Below are 23502 nucleotides of genomic sequence, written 5' to 3' on the forward strand. Positions count from 1 at the left end.
GTGAGTAGTATCCAATCTGTCTAGGCGGTACTGATGAAATGAAATGTGGATAGGTCTCTTGTGATACAATAGTGAATAATTGTTATCAGGACTAATTGTCAGGTTTGGAAATGTAAAGGTAGACGGTTTGTAGCAAGGAGGGGAGTGATTCACTTTGCAGTCTAGGAGCGGAGGTCCCTGGGACCATTAAGGGAGAAGAGTGGAGAGAGGGATCCAACATAGAGAAGCAGTGACGATGCTGTGGAGAGATGGAGCAGCTGGGGACTTTAGACCCAGAGAGGGGCTGTGTGCTGAAGACTGGGGTGGGGGTGTAGGGGGCAGGCTTGCAGGGTATATCCTTTGGTTGGCTGATGAGGCACGGAGGGAACTGTAACCATAGCAATGAAACAATATGCGATAGGATGAATATAAAACTAATGTTCTCCCATGTAAACTATCACATAACTCACAATTAAAAAAAAAACCTCTATGGGGCACAGTTCTCTGACACCAGGGTCATGAGTTGGAATCACTTGACAGCAATGAACAACAATACCAAATTGACTAAAAAGAAATCCATGCCTAGAGACACCATAAAGAAAATGCAGAAAACCAAAGGCTAAAAAAAAAATCTCAAAAAACATCTTATAATTAAGGAATTAAGCAGATCATATTTAAAAATCAAGACAAAGTATGCTTAAATCATTAGAGTGCACTGAAACAACTTAATTTACCTGAAGCTAGCTGCTCCTCAGAAACCCTACAAGTGGTAGCTATGAGCGGGAACAAACTCCACAGCACTTAACAACAATAACAAATGGCTGAATCATGCTCTTAAATTACTTCATTTACCAAGTATCTGTTTCTCAATTTCAAACTTGACCCTTAACCAAACATCAAAAAATTCTTGGAAGGTGAAAAGGAAGGCAGCTAATCACTTAAAATGATCTTGCCTTTATTCTTTCTTAAGGCATCAAGACTTTGGCTGAGAAAGACAATCAGGCAACCTCTGCTTTCAGACCCTTACAAATCATTAATAGATCATCTCAGGTCCTATTTGAAAGCCTGGACAAGACGCCTTCATCTCAGCTCAATTCCAGTCTACGTACTAGATACTTTAAGGAGTTCAGAAGCAACGCCCTCCAAGTCATTTTTTGGCATCCCTATTAACACACAAAAGAAGATCTGGTAGCGTAGTGGTTAGGAGTCGGGCTGCCAACCTCAAGGTCAACAGTTCAAAACTACCAGCATTTCCGCGGAAGCAAGATAAGGCCTTCTGCTCCCGTAAAGATTTACAGCCTCGGAAACCCTGTGCAGGGTCACTATGAGTCACAACCGACTCCACGGTACTTAACAACATTAACACACAATGGAGTTCTGGTGTGGCGCTGGGTTAATGCACTGGGTTCCAAGGTCGGTTTGAACCTCAAGGTCGGTGGCTCAAGCACTCCAGCTGCTCCTTGGAAACCCTAGGAACCACACCCGAAAGCACTTAACAACAACAAACATTAACACACAATAAACCAAAATGCTGAGGAGCAAACAAATCTTACTAAGCAGCTGGTACATAAGGGGTCATATTAGACACCTGAACTTGGCTTCTAGGGGTCCCACTCCAGACCTGTGTCACAGTATCTGGGGGTGGGACCCAAGAATCTGCATTTTAAGAGCTGCAGATGGCTGTTTTCAACTAAAGTTTAAGAACCACAGTTATGAACGAATTGGTCTCCCTTTCCCCTGTGAGAACTGGCATTCAGGTGGGCCAGTAACTTACCAAAAACCCAAACCCACTGCCACCGAGTAGATTCCAGCTCACAGCGACCATATAGGACAAAGTAGAACTGCCCCCAGAGAGTTTCCAAGGATGTAATCTTTACGGATGCAGACTGTCACATTTCCTCCCATAGAGCGGCTGATGGGTTCAAAAACGCCGACCTTTCAGCTAGCAGCCGAGCGCTTAAATACTGAGCCACCAATATTCCTTCACCAACTTCTACAGGGATCCTCAAACAAGACGCTCCAACTCTTGACCTTATTTTCCTCATCGGGAAAACAGGCACGCTGGTTTGCTTTCTACTAAAAGAAAATGCACTTCGCATAGGAACTGGCACATGGTACATAAATGTACATTCTGTGACTCAACCGTTTTCAACCAGGCGTCCCCATATCTTCTGGGTATGGACTGGAGCCTGCTGCTCACCAGGGACTGATGGCGGCCCCATCTACGGAAGAGGTGTGTGGGAGCAGCAAATGGCCCGGCAGTCCAGGGCCCACCTTAAAGGATGGGAAAACCATTCCCGCACGACCCAGACGCTTTCCCCAGCACCCATCAGTCTGGACCCCTCAAGCTTCGGACCTCGAGGACTCACGACAGGGGACAAGCGGGCTGAGGGACATAGGCCAGGTCCTAATCCAGTCTCAGCACACCATCTCCTCGGCAAAGAAATTGGAGCCCAGGTTTTGTTGTCTGGCCAGGGTCCAAGCCGCACTCACCTACCCGTGCGCGGGAGGCGAGAGTCTCACCTCAGCGGCGCCCACCCTAAACGGCCACCGCAAAAGCCGCTAGCTCTTTTAAAAAAAAAAAAAAGGAAAAAGAAAATAGCCTTTGCTTTTGTATTTCTTTTGACCCTTCAGGGCTTCCTGTTCCTCGCCGCCACAACAAAGTTCCGCCCCGTTTCCGGCACCGTAACCCAATCCGCTACTCTCTTCCTCCCCGGTAGACCGATGGAAATCCGGTACCCGCAAAACGAGCCGGAGAGACTTGATTGGGTCAGTCACACCTAAGCAACAGGATTGGCCAGTTCACGCCTTTGAAGGCGGGACAGCCAGTTTTATCATGTGATTCAATATCTAGGATGTGATTGGTTCTTAGTAAAGGGGCGTGTCATAAAGGAAGGGGCGTTTCCTAGGGGACTGAGGGAGGGCCGGGGCGGTGCGAAGCGGGGGTGGGCCCAGTGCGTAATGGCAGCGCGGTGGCCTCGCGTCCATCTTTACCGCTCTCTCGGACCTGTCACAAAGGAGTCGTGCAGCCGCCGCCCCCTCTCTCCGGTGGACCAGGGAGCTGGAGAAAGTCAGTGCCTCAGCCCGGCCGCGCTGCTCCGGGAAGTCCCTGGGGACGCGGAACGGGGGAGGGAGTCCAAGGGCTGGGGACGTTCGTGAGGGACGGGGACAGACGCCTAACCTGGTGCGGGGAGACCGGACTGGGGTCGAGAGAGGCTCCGGGAAGCGGCCCGGGAGGAGGAGGTGTTGGGCATAGCCCGGGAAACAGCCCGGAGGTTCTCTGCGGTGGCTCACGCTGAGGGCGCGTGAAGAGGTTCCTGGCAGAGGGTGTTCCCGTTTTGGGGATCTTGACCGGAGAAGGTTCTTGGGGGTCGCCTTTCTGAGGAGGCCGCTGCTATAGGGACCCAGGTGAGAGGCAGGTAGCTTCTGGGGAGGCTCCTGGGACTGAGGGGTGCCCCCAGGGCTACCCGGGACGGAAGGGGTAGATTTGGGGAGGGTTCCCTCTGCCGAGTTTCTGGTTTAGGGAGCACGGAGGGCACAAGTGAGAGGTAGACCTGCCCCAGGAGACTCTGAAATGGCTCGCGGTCTAGAGACGCCTCAGAGACGCGGGCACGGAGATGGGAGCCGGATCTAACGGACTCTTCTGCTCCGGAGGCCCGAGCTAAATATTGGGTAAGGGCCTTGGGGAGGGGGAATTTCGGGAAGCTTCTGGGAAGTAAAGCCTCCTCCACTCCTGCTTCATAGGGGGGACCACTGATAGGGAAGCAGGATGACAAGGGGCTTTCCGTCTCTCAGAAGACAGACCAGGTGTCCCAGACGGAAGACTCAGTTGCTTCTGGGTTTAGTGCGGGGATCCACCCCACCAACATCCTCTGCATGAGTTGGATTAAGCATTTGTCCCTGCCTGTCGCCTCAGTTTCCCCATTTTTGACGAAGGAGACCGGCAGAAGTGGTCCACTAAGACTCGGAGGTCCTATCTTGAGAGGTGGTGTAGCTGGAGTGTTACACTTTGAACTTTGTAGATTGGAAGTACCTAATTTTGGGCTCAGACAGTATCAACTATCGTGAAGATGGCTCAGGCCGAGCAGTGTTTCCTCTTTATATAGATGGAAGACATCCGTGTGAATAGCTCTTGATCACCTATGGAATACTGGGAGCCATGTTGTACTGAAAGCTTCAAGGTTTGCAACTTCTTGGACTGTATTATCATCTCAGCCCTTGATTTCAACCTTAGTTTAGATGGAGGAGTTTCCAGTTTTTGCCCCCAGAGTTTTCATTTACTTAGAACTTCTAATGATGCTGGCAGGAGTTGGCACTATATAATAAATCTTTTCTGTAAGGAAGTTTTTTCCTGACAGCTGAAATTTACCTCCTGGTAATTTCTTGTCAATATTATCCAAACCTCATCCCTTTTTTCCATATATACCCTTGGCCTATGGATGCCTGCAGGTAGTGGTTATCATGTTTTCCTTCCTCAATTGTGATTTGTGAAGGCCCCATTTGGCAATTTTACATTTCTCTTCTAAAAAGGTTCTCTTTACATTGTTTTCTACCTCATGTAGATTATGCATTTCCTAGGAAGACATCAAACCCTTCACTAAAGTTACAGGTCGCTTGTTTCTATGTCTTTAATGTTTAGTTAGTGACATTTGTTAGAGCTGGCTTTCCAAATATTTGGTAATTCATTTGGTGGTCTTTTAGATAGTTGTTTTGTTTTTTAACAAAAAAGCTGACCTGCATTTATTGTTCTTCTAATCTTCATATAATCCATGAGCCTTTAAAGAAAATTACTGGAGTGATTTTGTGAGCTCTCTGATGTCTCTGGATAAATGTTGTGATGGCCTACTAATTAATGCCTCTTTGTGTCCTGCTTTTTGCGAGTTTCCCAAACTCTTCATTATTTCTGTACTCCATGATTATTTTTAAGTCATCGATTATAGGGAATGTTCCAGCATACTCTATGTGGGCTGCTTTGTCAGCAAAATAACTTCATTTAGTATATTGACCAAGTATTCAAGGGGAAGTAAAAACTTAACATTTTGTATAATAATGTTATTCTATTGTGAATAGGGAAAAAACCCAACAACTCTGAAGCATGTTTTGGTAAGTTTAACAAAAAATTTTTTGTTGTATCATCTTGATGTACATTTACAATAGTCTCTTTCAACTGCAGGAACATAATTCAGTCCATCAAAACTTGTGTATACTTTCCCAAATAATGAAGTAATTTGTGATAATGAAATGAGAAGTCACTTAGTCATCTTTATACAAAGTCAGCAGTTCAAACCTGCCCGCTGCTCCTCAAAAATCCTATGCAGGGTCGCAATGAGTTGGAACCGACTTGATGGCACTAAGAACCGTAATACCTGTGTAAAGCCATGGCCACTCATAGTGACCCTATAAGACAGAGTAGAACTTACTAGGGTTTCTGAGACTGTAACTCTTTATAGGCGCAGAAAACCTCATCTTTCTCCCGTGGAATGACTGGTCGGTTTGAACTGCTGGTCTTGTGGTTAGCAACCCAGTGTTTAATCCACTGCAGCACCAGTGTTCTTTAGTATCTGTATAGTTTGGACACTATTATGAATTCTTTAAGATGGTAGTCAGCCTTACACTACTTTAAATTGCATGTTTTCTGTGTTTTGTTATGGCATCCTTTTAAAGTAATATCTGATCATCACAGAGTTGTAAAAGTAATTAGTAAGTCAACAGGTACCCTAGATGGGAATTACAAGGTAACCAATCATTTATTTCAAAAGAGAGTATCAAAGTGACTTCTCACTTCATTATAACAAATTCATTATTTGGCAATATTTATACATGTTTTTTGATAGACTGAATTAAGCTTTTAACATCTTCAAGGCACTTACCATTAAATTAAAAACTCATTGTCATCTAATCAATTCCAGCTCATATCATAGCAAGCGTATATCCCATGCAGTGTCCCAGCCTGTAGATCTTTACGGAAGCAGACTGCCACACCTCCTGCAGAGTGACTGATGGATTTGAACCACAAATCTTTCAATTAGCAACTGAGTGCTTAACCACTGCACCGCCCTGGGTCTCTTCACCACTGGGTAGTTTTTTGTTTTTGTTTTTTTCTGTATTCAAATAAGATGACTGAAAAACAGAATAGTGAAGAAGTAAATTCCAAAACTTGGGCCACAGTATTTACAACTTTTAAAAGTGCAAAAGAATAAATATTTTTCCTTTGGCTTATTTATTCAGTAAGTCAGCTTTTGAAATCATTTTTGGACCAACCTTTAAGATTAGAGGGAAAGTATAAATTTGTTATATATTACTATTATAATACTAAAAGTTCCCCAAAAGGGATTGTTTGCTAGTTAAATATGTAAAGGCAATAACTACAGACTAGGTAACTGTGACTGATACAAGGCTAGATCAGGCACAAACACTTTTTAAACAATGCTGGGCTCAGAAAATTCCCCATTCTTTCCAAGGTTTTAAAAACTATAAATACCTGAGTAGTAAGAAATTGGTTACTTAAATTTGCTAAGGAATAAATTCTGCACATTAGATTTCTTACTGCTGGAAATTATGGTTTCAGGTTTAATTTAATGGAACCTATGAACCCTAAGCTCTGGTAGTGTAGTGGTTACGAATCGCAAGGTCAGCAGTTCTAAACTACCAGCTGTTCCGTGGGAGTAAGATGAGGCTTTTTGCTCCCGTAAAGATTTACAGCCTCAGAAACCCTGTACAGGGTTGCTATGAGTCGGAACCGACTCCACGGCACACAGCCACCACCATGAACCAGAAGGGTGGCGGTTCAACCTAACTAGTCGCTCCTCAGAAACCCTATACAAGGTTGCTATGGGTCGGAATTGACTCAACAGCACTTAACAACAACATGACATTGCGAGTTAATGCGCTGGACTATAAGATTGGTTTGAACCGTAGGGTCAGCAGTTCAAGCTCACCAGCCACTTCTTGGAAACCCTACACAGGGTCGCTATGAGTTGGAACCAACACGAAGGCACTTAACAATAACAAATACCTCCAATAAAAGGTTTGAAATAACTTTACTCAGCAAGCTTACTTAGGGTTACGTGATAGTTTAGTATTTTCCAGTGTTTTTTCTTCCCTCGCCTATTCCTGAAGAATTCAAGAGCTCTGGTAGAACAGTGGGTTCTGCACTAAGCTGCTAACTGCAAAATCATTAGTTAGAATCTACCAGTGGCTCCTTGAAGCTTTCTGTTCCTGTATGGCGGCACATAACCACCACCGCCCCGCAAGAATTACTTTTTCTTCCCTGTGGGCCCTTAATGCAATGATTCTCTAAGTATTGTGTCTACCCCACCCATCCTCACAGGCCTTTATCCCCCCTCCGATTCTTACTCAATGGACTCCAGCATAACAGCAATGGGAGGATGCCGCAGGACTGGGCAGTGTTTCATTCTGTTATACATAGGATCACTGTGAGTTAGAGCTGACTCGACAGCACCTAACAAAAGCAAGTTCTTATTCATAGTTATTCATAATTACATATTCATAGGGTCACTATCCTTGGAGGCCAGGATGTCTAAGCTTCATCTCTCATACTTTGGACATAATGTCAGGAGAGAACAGTTGCTGCAGAAGGATGTCATGCTGGGTAAGATGGAGGGTCAGAGAAAAAGAGGAAGACCCCCAATGAGATGGATCAGCCAGATGGCATCATTAATGGCGTCAAGTGTGGCAGCGGTGGTGGGGTTGGCCCAGGATCGGACATTGTTTCGTTCTGCTGTGCATGGGGTCGCTATGAGTTGGTCTGACTCGATGGCACCTGACAACAACAACAACAACAAGGGTCACTATGGAGTCCTGGTGTGGTGCTATAGGCTAGTGTACTGGACTGCAAAGTCAGTTTGAATCGCAAAGTCAGTGGTTCAAACTTACTAGCTTCTCCTTGGAAACCCTAGACAGGGTCGCTATAGGTTGGAATCGACTCAACAGCACTTAACAACAACAATAACAAAGGATCACTATGGAGTCCTGGTGTGGTGCTGTAGGATAAGCCCGGACTGCTAACCTCAGGGTCTGCAGTTCAAATCACTTAGCCAGCCACTCCTTGGAAACCCCATGCAGGGTTACTGCAAGTCAGAATCACTAGTTCGATGGCAGTTTGAGTTCTCAGGAGCACTGTGGCTCTGTAGGATAAGCACTGAGCTGCCAACCACAGGGTTAGTGATTCAAGTCAACCAACTGCTCCGTGGAAGAAAGATGAGACTTTTTGCTCCCATAAAGGTTTACAGCCTCAGAAACCCTGTACAGGTAGTAACTATGCATCAGAACCAACTCAGTGGCACTGAACTACAATAATGGGCTACTTCCCAAGTCAATCATTAAAGATGACCAAAACATGGCATTCATAAACCAAAACTGCCATAATATTAGTTTGATGACATCTCTAATGCCTTTTCTACCAGGCACCAATGCAGAATGGCCATATGCAGAATGGGGATTCCTGCAATATTCAGAAGAGTGCTTAGTTTGGAGTGACTCGTCAATCTTCTTTCAAATTTATTTTGGTTTTCCTTTGTGTCTACTCTTTGTTTTTTCATTACAACCACTACTCAGCTTTATCTAATTTACAGGGTTGAGGGCTAATCCTGGGTGGTGCAAACAGTTAACACAGTTGGTTGCTAATTGAAAAGTTAGCAGTTTAAGTTCACCCAGAAGCTCCTCAAAAGAAAGAACTGGTGATAACTTCCAAAAAGAGCCACCATTTTAACCCCTATGCATCACAGTTCTGACAACATCTGGGGTTGCAACCAACTCAATGGTCCCTGGTATTGGTGGCTAGTCTTTCACTGTGTGGTTGGAGATATTTGTACCAATACTATTTTGACTTATAATTTGAGACATGAATGTGTTGCACTGCAAATATAAATTCCTCATTCCATTTTTGCTAACACTGTTGTTAAATGCTGTCGAGTTGCTTCCAACTCACAGTGAGACTGTAAATCTTTGCAGGAATAGAAAGCCTCATCTTGCTTCTGTGGAGTGACTGGTGGGCTGAAACCACCGACCTTATCATTAGCAGACTGATACTTATCCTACAGAGCCAATGTATATAAAAAGCCAAACCCTCTGACATTCAGAGTCCATTCCAATACTGAGTGACCTCATAGGTCAGAGTAGAACTGCCCCATAGGATTTTAAGAGTAAATCTTTATGGACGTAGACTGTAACTTTGTTCTCCCAGATATATATGTGTGTGTGTGTGTATATATATATATATGTGTGTGTGTGTGTGTGTGTGTGTGTGTATACATATACTACATACATATATATATATAGTTGCTAAGTGCTGTTGAGTTGATTCCAACACATAGCAATCCTGTATAGGGTTTCTGAGGAGAGGCTGTTGATCTTGAACCACTGACCTTGCAGTTCAAACAACCTTACAGTCCAGTGCATTAACCCACAGTACCACACCAGGACTCCATATATGTACATACATATATATATAACGTACATCAACCAAAAACTTGCTAGTACAGGGATATTTCAATGTTATGAAATTCCTTTTCCACTGGCAAAATGGTGGCATGAGAAGCATCTTAGTCAGCGTAATGCTGTATCACCTTCTATGGCTCATACTGTATTATGGGTAGGGGACTAAGTGTGCTGTCTCTTGCCATCCGTCATCCCTTTATCAAGAGCATGAGGCACCCAATTTGTCTCTTTTCATCCTTGTTCAGTGCCTGGCATACAAGCATTAGATACTTGGTTTATTGGATGGTGGTGTCTCTGTTTTTAGAAGTGGTAAATAATTTGAAAACATCTTCTGTTTTTACAGATTTTTTTAAGGATAAATTCACTTAAAGCATGTATTGAGTACCTTCTAGGTTCTAGGTGTACAATGCATGTTTTCAGACACCATTTTAAGTAGATTTCATTAAGGAGAATGTTATTATTCATGCCTTCTACACATTTTGTTTGTATTTCTTAATAGCAAAGCATTTTCTATGACAGAAAAATCCCTTTGCTTCAGGCTTGTGAATCATGTGTGTGTTTGAATAACACGCCTATATGATTTCCTGCTGTTTGGTCTCCTGGGGGGAAATCTCAAATTGTATGGAGTCATACGTTTGTTTTTCTCCTCTGAACTGCAGCATCATTAGCACTTACCTCAGTTCTTCCTTAGTATTTCGAAACTTTTTGGGTCCTGGGCACATTTTTCAATCCTTGAGACTTCAGGCAGGGATGAGTTGCTTTTCACTTTTGACTCTCATTTGCTTCTGGAGATTCCTTACTTTCTCTCCAGTTGAAATTTTATTTTATGTTTTGAAGTGCCTTACAAGGATTTGTCTTTTCTCCTTTGTACTGTTTTGGGTCAGGACTGTATTCCAAAATTCTTTCTATCAGTCTCACCTACCAAAGTTCTCAACATTTTCAGAAAAGTTGGCTTTTTTTTTTTGCCAGTTATTCTTTTCCCAACAATTCAACCAGAAAAACCATCCAGTGCATTTCCCAGCCTCCTTGGAGGTTATAATCCAGAGGACAGTAATACCCTCAGTGCCTAAAGTCTCAGGTGCAAACAAACACACACACAAAAAGCCACTTGAGTGACATGTACAAAAACACCTTTTTTTTTTGCCTATACTTTGGGGGGAAAATTATTTCCAACCAAATATTTCACAATCTTCCCTTTCTCTCCTCCCCCTACAAAATATTAACTGCATTAGAGTCTATAGACAGAAACATTCCTTTGAAAACATGTTTTGATAGTTTTTGCTTTAACCAACAAGTGTATTCTTGTTATATTATCTACTTTTCATATCTACTTATTGAAATAGCAGTTAATCACTCTGTGGACTTCCAGGTTTTTTTCTCCATTTAAACACAATCATCAGTAAGAAAATTAATGGTCTTTGGAGTGTTCTGCAGGATATTTTAAAGTGTTCTGTGTCTTAATAGAGTATGAGTTGCACAGGTGTGTGCATTTGTCTACAGATTTTATAAACTTGTAAAAACCTTTACCTCAGAAAGCAAATATTGAACTCTGATGAGTGATTGTTGTTAAGTGCCATCGAGTCGGTTCTGACACATAGTGACCCTGTATAAGGTTTCTGAGGAGCGGCTGGTAAGCTTTGACCGCCAACCTTGCAGTCCAACACATTAACCCACAGTGCCACACTGTTATTTAGGGGAAGTATATGCCTGAAATGTACTTTGAAATGATTTTTTTTTTTTTTATTAGATGGATGGAGACATGGCTCAGTATGTGAGAAAGGAAGTGTAGTCAGATGTGGTAGACATTAGGTGGTTGGTATGAAAGTCGTCGTAAAATTCAACTTGGCTGTATGTTGGAAGATGCTTGGAATAAAATGTTGAAGGAGAAGTTGATGTGATACTAGGTGCTATCACTTGTGTGCTTACAGGAAAACTCAAGAACATTTTCTAATGAGTTCCCAGTATATTATGCATTGTTCCTGTTTGTACTGTATGATTTAGCCTTTGGGAGAAGGTTGGGGGAGAATGCTACAGCCACTATTTTAGAATAATGAGGTTAAGTTGACAGCACTCGTCACTTCATGCTCAGGATCAGGGTTTGTGTGTGTGTGATGTTGGGTTTGAGGTTTTTCCCTCCCCTTATGGTCTTTCACTTAACCAGTTTCTCCTTTCTTGGCAGCATAACCCTGAAGTCTTCTTTTCAGGGAAAAGCAAGTATACTTTCTGTCACTGAGCTGTATTATGATTGAATGCAAACAAACAGTTGAAGAGATGAATCATTGATTCCTGGACCATTTGTTAGAGACTGTGCTGTGCTGGCCAAATGTTTGTGTGGTGAGCTGGCTCTGATGCTGGAGACCTCTGTATTGGACTCACAGCGAGCACCCAAACAAAGCAGTGAGCTTTGACACTAAACTTCCTGAGATCCCAAGTATGATTTTTTTTTCCCCTCTCAGAGTAACTTTAACAAATGTAAAAATCATAAATGATATAGACATGGAGAGGGAAGTTTTCTTTTTTAAAAAGGGAAGGATCAAAATTAATACCACACATCAGAGAAATACATCTGCAAAGTAAAAAAGTTATGTTCTTACAGCAAAATGCTTGTTAACAGTATTATGGTTTTAAATAGCTGCCATTTAGATTGCTTAGACTTTCCACTGGACTGTGAACCACAGGGTCCATGGTTACAGCCTGCCAGCCACTCTGAGGAAGAAAGATGAGGCTTTCTGCTCCATAGAAGTTAAGCCTCGGAAGCCCTACACAGGGTCATTATGAGTTGGAACTGTCTTGATGGCATTTAGCAACTTTACAACAGCAAAGTCTTTCTACTAAGCAATGGCATCCAGTGCTGTTATTATTAAATCAGTTGATAATTATCATAGCCCAATATCTAATAGTTATGTATATTTAAATCATGTAACTACTGCTGCTCTTGTGTACCACTGAATAGGTTCCATCTCATAATGACCCTGAATAGGGTTTCTGAGGAGCAGCTGGTGGGTTTGAACTACTGACCTTGTGGTTAGCAGTCCATTGCTTATCCTACAGAACTACACCATGTGGTGTGTGAAGTCTTTATAGTTAAGATAAAACATACAGGGATACAGGTGTGTTGCCTGTACATGGTCTCTAATTGTGATCATTTTCCTTTCCATTCAGTCTGTCTGATCTTGGATGATATTACCCATAAACAGGGTACCATCTAAGTTAATTAGGTTGCTTCATGGGGTGGATCTGGTGAGAAATTATGGAACTGGTTTGTTTGTTTGTTTGTTTCTCATTGTGTTGCTAATATACTAATGGATGTTAACCATATTCTAATGGTTATTTTGGCTCACTTCTTAAAGGATTATGTTTAAAGACAGTCACTGCTCATTTTTCTAGAAGCGGAGCACTTTTGACCCCGGAAGAATCACTCTTTAATATGATCTTTATAGTGTATGATTTACCCCTCAAGTCTAATAATAGGTCCTGTGTAGGCTCTCAGGCACAGTGAATTCCAGACCTGGTTGCCATCAGAACCACCTGGGGGAGCTTTGAAGAAAATACGTACTTGGGAAGAACCCTAAAAATTTTGATTCTGGCTGTTTAGAGTGAGACCAGGGATTTGCATTTAAAAATAAATACCCTAAGCAATTCTAATGTCATGAGTGGGATGATTAAGTTGCAATCAGAGTTTCTCAATCAAACATTTGCTTTGCAGATGTATTTCTCTGAAGTATGGTGATAATTTGATCCTTTGTGAAAAGCCTCAAGGCTTCCTCTGCCTAATTCTAAAAGTATAGAGAAGTGAATATTATTCCAGTACAGGGTAGATGAATTCTCTAAAAGAGACTGTGCTCTTTAGTGTTTTTAACTCAGGGCCCACCTCCCAGATTAGTTACTTCTGATTAGCTATGTGTTGTTCATTTTATTATAATATCTTACATTTATGGATCTGGTTGAAGTGTTAGCTATTTTGCCACATATTTTATCTGCACTATTTAACTTAATCCTCACAGTGGTACTGTGAGGTTTTAATCCCCACACTGGTATTGTGAGGCAAGTATTATTACTGCCTCTGGGTGTTTTCAGTATTGGGTAACTGGAACAAATTTGGAAGCATAGCAACGATATTGCAAGGGTGCAACTTGCAGTATTTACTGTCTGATGGCAGAGCCTGTGCGCTGTGCAGCAAGTAGCCTCTGACACAAGAGCTGTTCGAGTTTGTGTCTTAAAACTGATCTCAAGAAGGTAGGGCACATGCTTTTTTTAATGAACTAGAGCAGAGCTACCTCTGGCACTGTGGATTAATGCACTGGACTGCAAAGTTGGTTTGAACTGCCAGGTTGGTAGTTCAAGCTCACCAGCTGCTCCATGGAAACCCTATATGGGGTCGCTATGGATTAGAACTGACTCGATGGCACTTAAGAACAACAACCTAAAGTGTAATTGTTTAGCTTCATCACAAAACTTTTGCCTACAGTATTCACAATTTATTCTCTGAGAAAAGTATCAGGAGTTCATGTTGTTGTTAAGTGCCCTTAAGTCAGTTCCAACTCATAGTGACCCTCCCAAGAAGCAACTGGTGGGTTTGATGATTGATTACCATTTCCAAATGGAAAGCTACGCATTTGTCTTTAGTGCTGAATAAATCTGAAGATCTTATATGTTATGTGTTGTCCCCCCCAACCCCCTTCCTGGTACCCCTCAGCTGTAACCCTCCGGAGTACTCTGTGTGCTTAGTTTAGAAAATTCTGCCAGGCTGCAGTGCCAGGTTGCTCAGTCTCTCCTTTGTGAAATGTCTCAAGGCTTCCTCCACCTAATTCACCTGGTCTTTACAACTCCTTTCTGTGTGTGTTAAAACATTTGGTTTTAAAATATTTAGAAAACTTTTTTTACTCCATTTCCTTCTCTGAGAAATTTGATCTTCGATATTTTCACATAATTTTCTAGGTCACTTAAGGAAAAACAGAAGCCTTTTAGGAAGAAATTGACTACACTTGAATTCAGTTTGGAAATGGGGGGGGACCTTTAATTTTTGGTTTGTCACCTCCAAATTTAGTCATTTAAAAAAAAAAATCTCTGCATGTATTGTAGAGACAAATATGATGTTTAATATATCTGAGCTGACTTTAGAGATCATCTCAAATTTGATGCATTAAACATTAATTATCAAAGACCAGACACATTGTGGAATGACATTACCATACACTATACACGAAGAAAGCAAAAGGTCATTTAAAAAGCAGGAGAGAAAAGACATCCAAAGTGGATGTCAGAAGAGATACTTGTCTTAGTTAACTAGTACTGATACCACCGAAATACCACAAGTGGATGCCTTTAATAAGCAGAAATTTATTCTCTCACAGTTTGGGAGGCTAGAAATCCCAATTCAGAGTGCTGGTTCTAGGGAAAGGTTTTCTGTCTTTGTTGGCTCTGGAGAAAGGCCCTTGTCTCCTCTCAGTATCTGTAGGCCCAGCATTCCTTGGAGATCCCATGAGTCTTGGCATCAGTCTTCCTCTAGATTCAGGAGCGTCACAGTACAGGGACGTCAGCTTCCAAGGATGTGTTCTACTTTTAGTTCTTCTTTCTTCTTCCACCAGCAGGTCCCTCTTTCCTTTCAGATATCAAAAGAAATGGACTCAAAATAAAATCTAATCTGAATAGACACAGGATACTTTGGGTGCTGGGCGGGGCATGTACTAGAAGGGGAAGGGGAAAGGAAGAACAAGGCAGATGGGAGAACAGTTAGGCAGGTTTCATGGGTTAAATAGGACAGAGGTAAATAATAACGATGTAAGCACAACCTTGGAACAATAGGGTTCTGGGATACAAGGATGGAGGCATAGTTTGAATGGGTAAAAGGGGGAAAATAAGGTTAAGATGCTTGGCTGTCTTTTGATTCTTGGTTTCCCTTACTTACTATTATAAAATAGACACTTGAAGGAGAGAGAAAGGAATCTCCAGAAACATCACCATAGAAAGCCTGTAAGTCTATCTTCAGCCTACAACTGATTGAAATACCTAAACGGGGCCTAGAACTTGCCCAGTGAAGGAGGCTTCCTGCGGAGCCTTTGCATTGCATAAGACCAGAGGTGGAATCCTGATCCCCATCCAGAATCTTCTGAGGTGGGAAATTTCTACTTGAAAGGACAAGCAGACCAGCTTAGAGTGGCTAGAAGAACAGAAGGTAGTTCTTGAAAGAAAGACCAGCAGGAAAAATCAAAAACAATAACAGCAGTCTGATTGACTACTACAAGAACAAGCAAGTTGTTCCCCTGGGAGCCATCAAGGCAAGTGGTCAGGTCCCCTCAAGGCAAACCCTCTTCCAAGACTAAAACTCAAGGGGAATACATGAGCAGGCATATGGGCTTGCTGTTGACCACGTTTGTCACTGATAAGGGGAAGTAGGGGGAAAACAACGATGAAGTTGTGAGCTAAGTCTGACCACATTCAATAGACTCTTGTTAACCTGGATTAAGACCTGGTTGACCAGAAGAATGACGAGACCTGGGGACTCTTGGGTCCAGGGACTGGGACATGGCCCCAGAGGACTACAGCGGAGTGTGAGGCATCCAGCTGATATGAAGTAAGGGGAGATGCATAAGAACACCCACACTTGCAGATAGTACCCATTTGACCTGGCTTCAATGGCTGGGTGATCAAAACACGACTAGAGGAAGAAAGAAGAGGAAAAAAAGAGCAATCCACTACAATTTGATGAACTTGACCTATGCTTGCGAATGCAGTAGGGCAAAGGAACAAACAAATCTTTACAGTGAGGATCATTCCCACCCCCTCGGTACACAGGGTTGACAAGGATGGGTAACTTAGACATTGGCTACCCAAAATGGGGGTTGGGGGTGAGGAGGGCTACAGAGACAAGAAGTGACTGGCTTACAAACTTTCAATAATGAACCTAGTTCTAGAGGGTATAGGGGAAGGTAGAATCTCCACTGAGTGGTTTCTAACCTGTCTGGACGGGGCTGATGAAACGTGATAGGGATAAGACTCTTGTGGTTCAACAGGGAATGATTGCTATCAGGACTGATTGTGAGTTTTGGAAAGGTAAAGGTAGATATTTTGTAACAAAAGGAGGGGAGTGGTTGATTTTGCAGTTCAGGAGCAGAGGTCTCTGGAACCATCAAGGGAAAAAAGCGAAGTGCTGGACCCTACCCAGAGAAGCAGTGATGCCAGGGTTGGAGGCAAAGATCATGATATGGAGAGATGGAGCGGCTGGGGACTGTAGACTCAGGGAGGGAGAGGGGCTGTGTGCTTGCAGCCAGGGGACAGGCATGCAGGTACCCTTTGGTTGTTTGATGGTGCATGCAGGAGATTGTAATCATTACAATGAAATGAAATACGATAGGATGAATGTAAAGATAGTGTTCTCCCATGTAAACTATCACATAATTCACAATAAAAATTTAAAAAATAAATAAAACCTAATCTGATAGATTGTATCCAGCCTCACTAACATCATAGAAGTGAGAATGTATAACACATAGGATAATTAGATCAGGTCAGAGCTGATCACATCACAGAGGAGGTGTTGCATTCTATTAGATCTCATCATGGGGCAATAATACTTCTTAACTGCTAAATCACTGAGAATCATGGTCCAGCCAAGTTGACACAAAACTGTAAGTTGAGCACATTGCTCTTGGACATAGAGTAGGTAAAGCAAATGGAAGAAATGCTGAAGTAAATAAAAGAGCTGAATATAAAATTTCAAAGAACAGCTCAAGAAGACAAAGTAAAATATTATTGTGAAATGCGCAAAGACCTGGAGCTAGAAAACCAAATGGGAAAACACACTTAACATTTCTCAAACTGAAACACCTGAATTAAAAAATCAGGCCTCAACTTGAAATATTGAAGAATTCTTTGGGCATATTATTTAATGATTCCGGAAACATAAAAAAAAAAGGGGGGGGGGTGTGGAATACAGAGTCACTCCTGTACCAAAAATATTTGACATTCAACCATTTCAAGTCAAGACCAATGGCATTGAAGAAATAAGTCAAAGCTGCACTGAAGACATTAGAGAAGAACAAGGCTTCAGGAATTGCCAGTTGACAGAATAGCAATTGAAATGCTTCTGCAAACTGATGTTTCAACAAACTGATACAGTACTGGAAACAATCACTAGTCTATGCTAAGGAATTTGAAAGGAGACAGTTACCTGATCAGCTGACATTAAGAAATCCATATTTGTACCCATTCTAAATTATCAAACAGTATCACTAATATCACCTGAACGTAAAATTTTGCTGACGATAATTCAAAAACAGTTGCAGCAAGTACATCCATATTCAAGTTAGACTCAGAAGACCATGTAGAATGAAGGATAACATCGTTGACATCAGAGGAATCTTGACTAAAAGCAGAGAATACCACAGAGATCTCTACTTGTGTTTTATTGACTATAAAATAATATGACTGTCAATCATAACAAACTATGGATAACATTGGGAAGAATGGGAATTCCAGAACACTTCAGTGTGCTCGTGTGGAACCCGTACATAGACCAAAAGACAGTGATTCAAATAAAGATACTGCATGGTTTAACATCAGGAAAGGTGTATGTCAGGGTTGTATCCTTTCACCATACTTAGTCTGCATGCTGAGCAAATAATCCAAGAAACTGGCCTATATGAAGAAGAATTGGTCATCAGGATTGGAGGAAGGCGTATTAACAACCTGCTGTAGGATAAGCATTAGACTTCTAACTGTCAGGTCAGCAGTTCAAACCCAGCAGCCACTCTCGGAAATCCTATACAGGGACAACATATGCACACGACACAACCTTGATTGCTGAAAACAAAGAGGACTTAAGGTGCTTGCTGATGAAGATCAAAGACTACAACTTTCAATGGATTACAACTCAATGTAAAGAAAACAAAATATCCTCACAAGTGGACCAGTGAACATCATGATAAACAAAGAAAAGATTGAAGTTCCCTTAGATCCACTATTAACACTTATGGAAACAACAGAAATCAAAAGATGCATTGTATTAAGCAAATCTATAAAAAACCGCTCTTAAGTGTTAAAAAGCAAAGGTATCACCTTGAGGTTTAAGGTGTGCCTGACCCAAGCCATGTAATTTTCAGTCACCTTATATGCATGTGAAAGCTGAACAATGAATAAGGGAGACTGGAGAAGAATTGATGCATTTCAATTATGATGTTGGGAAGAATTTTTAAAGATGAGATTTGTGGTTCCTGTAAAGATTTAAAACCTTGAAATCCCTATAGAGGCTAGCTATGATTTGGAATTGATTTATAGCACCTAATTACAGCAACGGTGGACTGCTAGATACCAAACAAATCTGCCTTGGAAGAAGTACAGCCAGAATGCTCCTTCAAAGAGAGAATAGCAAGACTGTCTCACACACTTTGGACATGGTATCCGGGAGAGGTCAATTCCTGGGAACGGACATCATGCTTGTAAAGAAGAGGGTCAACATAAAAGCGGAAGGTCTCCTATGAGTGGACTAGCACAGTGATGCTAATAATGGACTCATACATAGTAACAACTGAGAGGATGGTTCAGGCCCAGGCATTGTCTCATGCTTTTGTATCTAAAGTTGCTATGAGTCAACTCAACTAGATGGCACCTATCAAAAACCACTATCATGTCTTAGATATCATCTAGTCACTTTGAAATTGTGCTATGTAAGAGTCTGCCTAGATTAATTATATTCTACCGTCAATATATATGCTGTTGTTGGAAAATGTGGCTAGAATAGAATTTAAGAATTTAACACTTAACAAATTTCTTTATACCCTATTGTTTTCCTCATAAGCACTCCCAATGTTGCTTGTTTTGTTGTTGTTTTACTTTTGTTCTGAATTGATTGAAGGTTGCAGACAAGATCATCAGTTTCACATTCAACAAATCGTATGCTTTGTTTCATCTCAATGACTGCAGTCCCCTCCATGCCACAGCAGTTATCCCACTTCCTCCCTTTGGTTCCTAGTTCCATTCCACCCACCTTTCCATCCCTTCTCAACTTTGTCTTTAGGTAAATGTTACCCTTTTGATTTTGAATGATTTACCATCCCTTGGTGAACATACCTACTAGTGTTAATTGGGAGTAAAAATTGGGACTAAAAATGTAGTCCAAAAATTATAAATTGAGTTCCTTTCCAGACCTGAAGTGTGATCAAGGGCCACAGTCTTGTGTTCCTACAGTCTCTTTCTGACCAGTAAGCCTAGTCTTTATTTTATTTTATTTTAATAATCTTGAATTTTGATCTATATTTTCTGCTACTCAATCTGGGATCTTCTAAGGTGGTTCCTTTCAGAGCAGTTGGTAGTGGTAGTCAGGCACTGTCTACCGGTTCTTCTGGTATCAAGAGTCGTGGAGACTGATGTTCACACATTCCATCAATCAATTGATCTAATTGATTCCAAGCAGTTCTCCTCACTCTTCTTTCTTTTATACATTAGGAGACCAATAGTTGCACTTTAGATGGTCTCTTGAGCTTCTAAGATCCCAGCTCCTACTTCTTCTGCTCACCAAAGTAGGATATAGAACATTGTCTTTGGAGAACGATGTTATGCCAATTGACTATGGTGTTCCCAGAGCCTATAGACCTGAGTCCCCAGCCTAGCAACTCATGGCCATAAGATGTTTGATAATATCTAAGAAATTTTCATCGCTTTACCCACTTATGCTCCATTACATTCATACATGTGCAGATATGCTCTTTAAAACCCTTATGTATTCTTCCTTTGGTAACCATCAGAGAATGTTGTTTTTTAGCATGCAAACCTTTTCTTGAGATTTTACAATAGCGGTCTCGTACAAAATTTGTCTCTTTGTGATTGACTAATTTCACTCAGCATAATGTCCTCCAGGTTATGAGGTATTTCACAGATTGGTTGTTATTCTTCAACGTTGCATAGTATTTCATTGTGTGTGTGTACCAAAGTTTGTTTATACATTTTTTTCATTGATTGGTATTTAGACTGTCTCCATCTTTTTGCTATTGTGAATAGTATGCATATGTTTACTCATATTCTGTCTCTTATTCCTGGTGGATATGTACCAAGTAGAGGGATTTCCGGGTCATATGATATTTCTGTTTCCAACTTCCTGAGAAAGTGTCATTCTGCTTTTCACACTGGTGGAACCATTTTGCAGTCCCACCAGCAAGATAAGAGGCTGCCAAAAGAAGCAACAGATCTGTGTTGGAAGAAGTGCAGCCAGAGTGCTCCTTGGAGGCCAGGATGGCCAAACTTCGTCTCTCATACTTCGGACATACTGTCAGGAGGGACTAGTCGCTGAAGAAAGATTTCATGTTTGGTAGGGTGGAGGGTCAGAGAAAAAGAAGAAGACGCCCAGCGAGATGGATTGGCTCAATGGGCTCAAGCGTGGCAATGATAGTGAGGTTGGCCCAGGATCGGGCAGTGTTTCGTTCTGTTGTGCATAGGGTCACTATGAGTCGGTACTGACTTGATGGCACCTAACAACAACAAAGTCTCTCTACAGCCCTCACCAGCTTTTGTTGTTTTCCATTTTTCTGAACTTTGCTATTAATGGTGGCCCATGTTATTTCTTGTTAATTCTAAATACTCTTACAAGTGTTTACATTAAACTGTAACTTTATAAAGTTCACTGTTTAAGTCTTTGTTTTCCGGAACTTAATCTCACCTAAAAGTTCTCTAGTCATTACCAGTTATCTTAATACCTTATTGATCTCCTGTCCTCAGGTATGCCTTGCCCAGTTTAGTGTATCTGATTGGACTTAATCTCCAGTTTGCCTCTGGAGCCCCTTCCCACCTTCCATGCTGGTTGAGTGACAGGCCCTTGCGTACTAGAGAAGCCAGTGGAATTTCCCTTCTACTCTGGTAATACCGTCCTGTCATCTGGCCCTTGTCCCTGAGGAAAAGCAGTTAGAGGCAGAGGCCAGGAATGCAGGAGATAATAAAGCATTCCCAAACTGAGTCCACTTCCTTCCAACAGCCCCTAAAGTATAGTTGGTTTATCTACATATTTTTTAAAGCAGTGTTGTTGTTGTTAGGTGTCATTGAGTCAGTTCCAACTCAGAGGAAACCCATAAACTACAGAACAAAACACTGCCCAGCCTTACAGTTGTTATGCTTGAACCCTTTGCCTTTGCCACTGTGCCAGTCCATCTCATTGGGATCTTCCTCTTTTTTGCTGACCCTCCACTTTATCAAGCATGATGTCCTTCTGCAGCAACTGGTCCCTCCTGACTACATATCCAAAATGTACCCTCCAAAAAAACCAAGCCCACTGCCACTGAGTCAATTCTGACTTATAGGGACTATAATTCTTTACAGTCTCATCTGTCTCTCAGAGCTGCTAGCCAGTTGAAACCACCTGCAATATGCAGATGATAACAACCTTGCTTGCTGGAAGTGAAGAGGACTTAAAATACTTACTGATGAAGATCAAAGGCCTTCAATATGGGTTGTACCTCAATGTAAAGAAAACAAAAGTCTTCACCACTAGACCAATAAATAACATTATGATAAGTGAAGAAAAGATTGAAGTTGTCAAAAACTTTATTTTGCTTGGATCCACCATTAACATTCATGGAAGCAGTGGTCAAGAAATCAAATGTATTGCATGAGGCAAATCTACTGTACAAGAACTCTAAAGTGTTCAGAAACAAAGACCTTAGTTTGAGGACTAGAGTGTGCCTGACCTGAGCCATGGTATTTTCAATAGCCTCATATGCATGTGAAAATTGGACAGTGAATGAGGAAGACTAGAAGAATTGATTGATGCATTTGAATTATGGTGTTGGAGAAGATCATTAAAGGTACTATGGATTGCCAGAAAAACTAACAAATGTTGCAAGAAGTGGGCTCAAGTATAGCAGTGATTGTAAGGATGGCTCACACCCGGTGGTGTTTCATTCTGTTGCACATAGGGTCACTATGGGTTTGAACCTTCTCAATGGCACCTAACAACCACAACCTTGCAGTTACCAGTTCAACACTTAACTCACAGCACTACCAGAGCTTGCTCTCTCTTTTTTAAATAGTGGTTGAGAAACTATGATGATCCATAGTATGGATTTCTTTACAGTGTTTAAACAGGATGAAGTAACATTCTATAGAAAACCCACTACCATCAGGTTGAGTCCTTTGTGGCCCTGAAGAATGAACACTGGACTACTAACTGCAAGGTCAGTGATACAGACCCGTCAGCTGCTCCTTGGAACCCTATATAGGGTCGCTGTGATTCAGAACCAACTTGACTGCACTTAACCACAACTGTCAACTTGATTCCAACTCTTAGTGACCCTGTAGAACAGAGTAGACCTGCCATCTCTTCCCCCCTGGGAGCAGCAGCTGGTGAGATGAAACCTCTGACCTTTCCACAGCAGCCAAGAACTTTAGCCACTGCATCACCAGGGTTTCTTCCCTCTCTATATGAGAGTAAGTCAAAAAGTATTGCTACAAATCTTAGAACCCTTTCTTAATAAAATAAAAATGTGAAGGTATCATTTCTCGACATACTCTCCTTCTGGGTCTACACACTTCTGAAGACAGTGCTTCCAGCCCTAACCCTTCCCCAAAGAATGCTGTGCTCTCTGCACCATATCAGAATGGCAGTTTGGGCATCCTTAAGGGACTCAAATTGTGTACCTTGAAATGTTCCTTGAGTTTCAGGACCAAAAAGAAATTTGAAGGGGCAAGATCAGTTCTGTAGGGTAGATACAGTAGTTTCCCAACAATCATGGTAGGAAAAAAATCCCTCAAAACTTCTTTCCTGATCTTTTTCTCACCAATGCAGTTTTCAGTTTTCTTAAAATTTCTACCTAATAAGCCCCCATGGTTGTCTTTTGTCCTTCAAGAAAATCTGTCAAGATCACTCGGAATCCCTCTGCTTTGAATTTAAATGGTCCAACGCTATTCTTTTGATTGGAGCGTCTTTTTTTGAAGCCACTCCAATGAGACTTGCTGTTGTGAAGTGCCATTGAATCAGTTCCAACCCATAGCAACCCTGTATAGGGTTTCCCAGGAGCGACTGGTAAGCTTGAACCTCCGACCTTATGGTTTAAAGCGACTTTTCCATCAGGCACATTAACC

The 23502-nt window shown here is 41.8% G+C and overlaps 1 protein-coding gene across 1 annotated transcript in view; it reads left to right on the plus strand.

The window, feature by feature from the left end:
* Positions 1–2935: 2935 nt before the first annotated feature.
* RSPRY1 (ring finger and SPRY domain containing 1) overlaps positions 2936–23502 on the plus strand; it is an 86103-nt gene continuing 65536 nt past the window's right edge. Inside the window, exon 1 of the mRNA XM_006863555.1 lies at positions 2936–3049. The gene's annotated coding sequence lies outside the window, so the exon portion shown is untranslated. The remainder of the gene's footprint in view (positions 3050–23502) is intronic.

The sequence above is a fragment of the Chrysochloris asiatica genome, unplaced genomic scaffold, assembly GCF_000296735.1.
Source record: "Chrysochloris asiatica unplaced genomic scaffold, ChrAsi1.0 scaffold00055, whole genome shotgun sequence".
Taxonomy (NCBI): Eukaryota; Metazoa; Chordata; class Mammalia; order Afrosoricida; family Chrysochloridae; genus Chrysochloris; species Chrysochloris asiatica.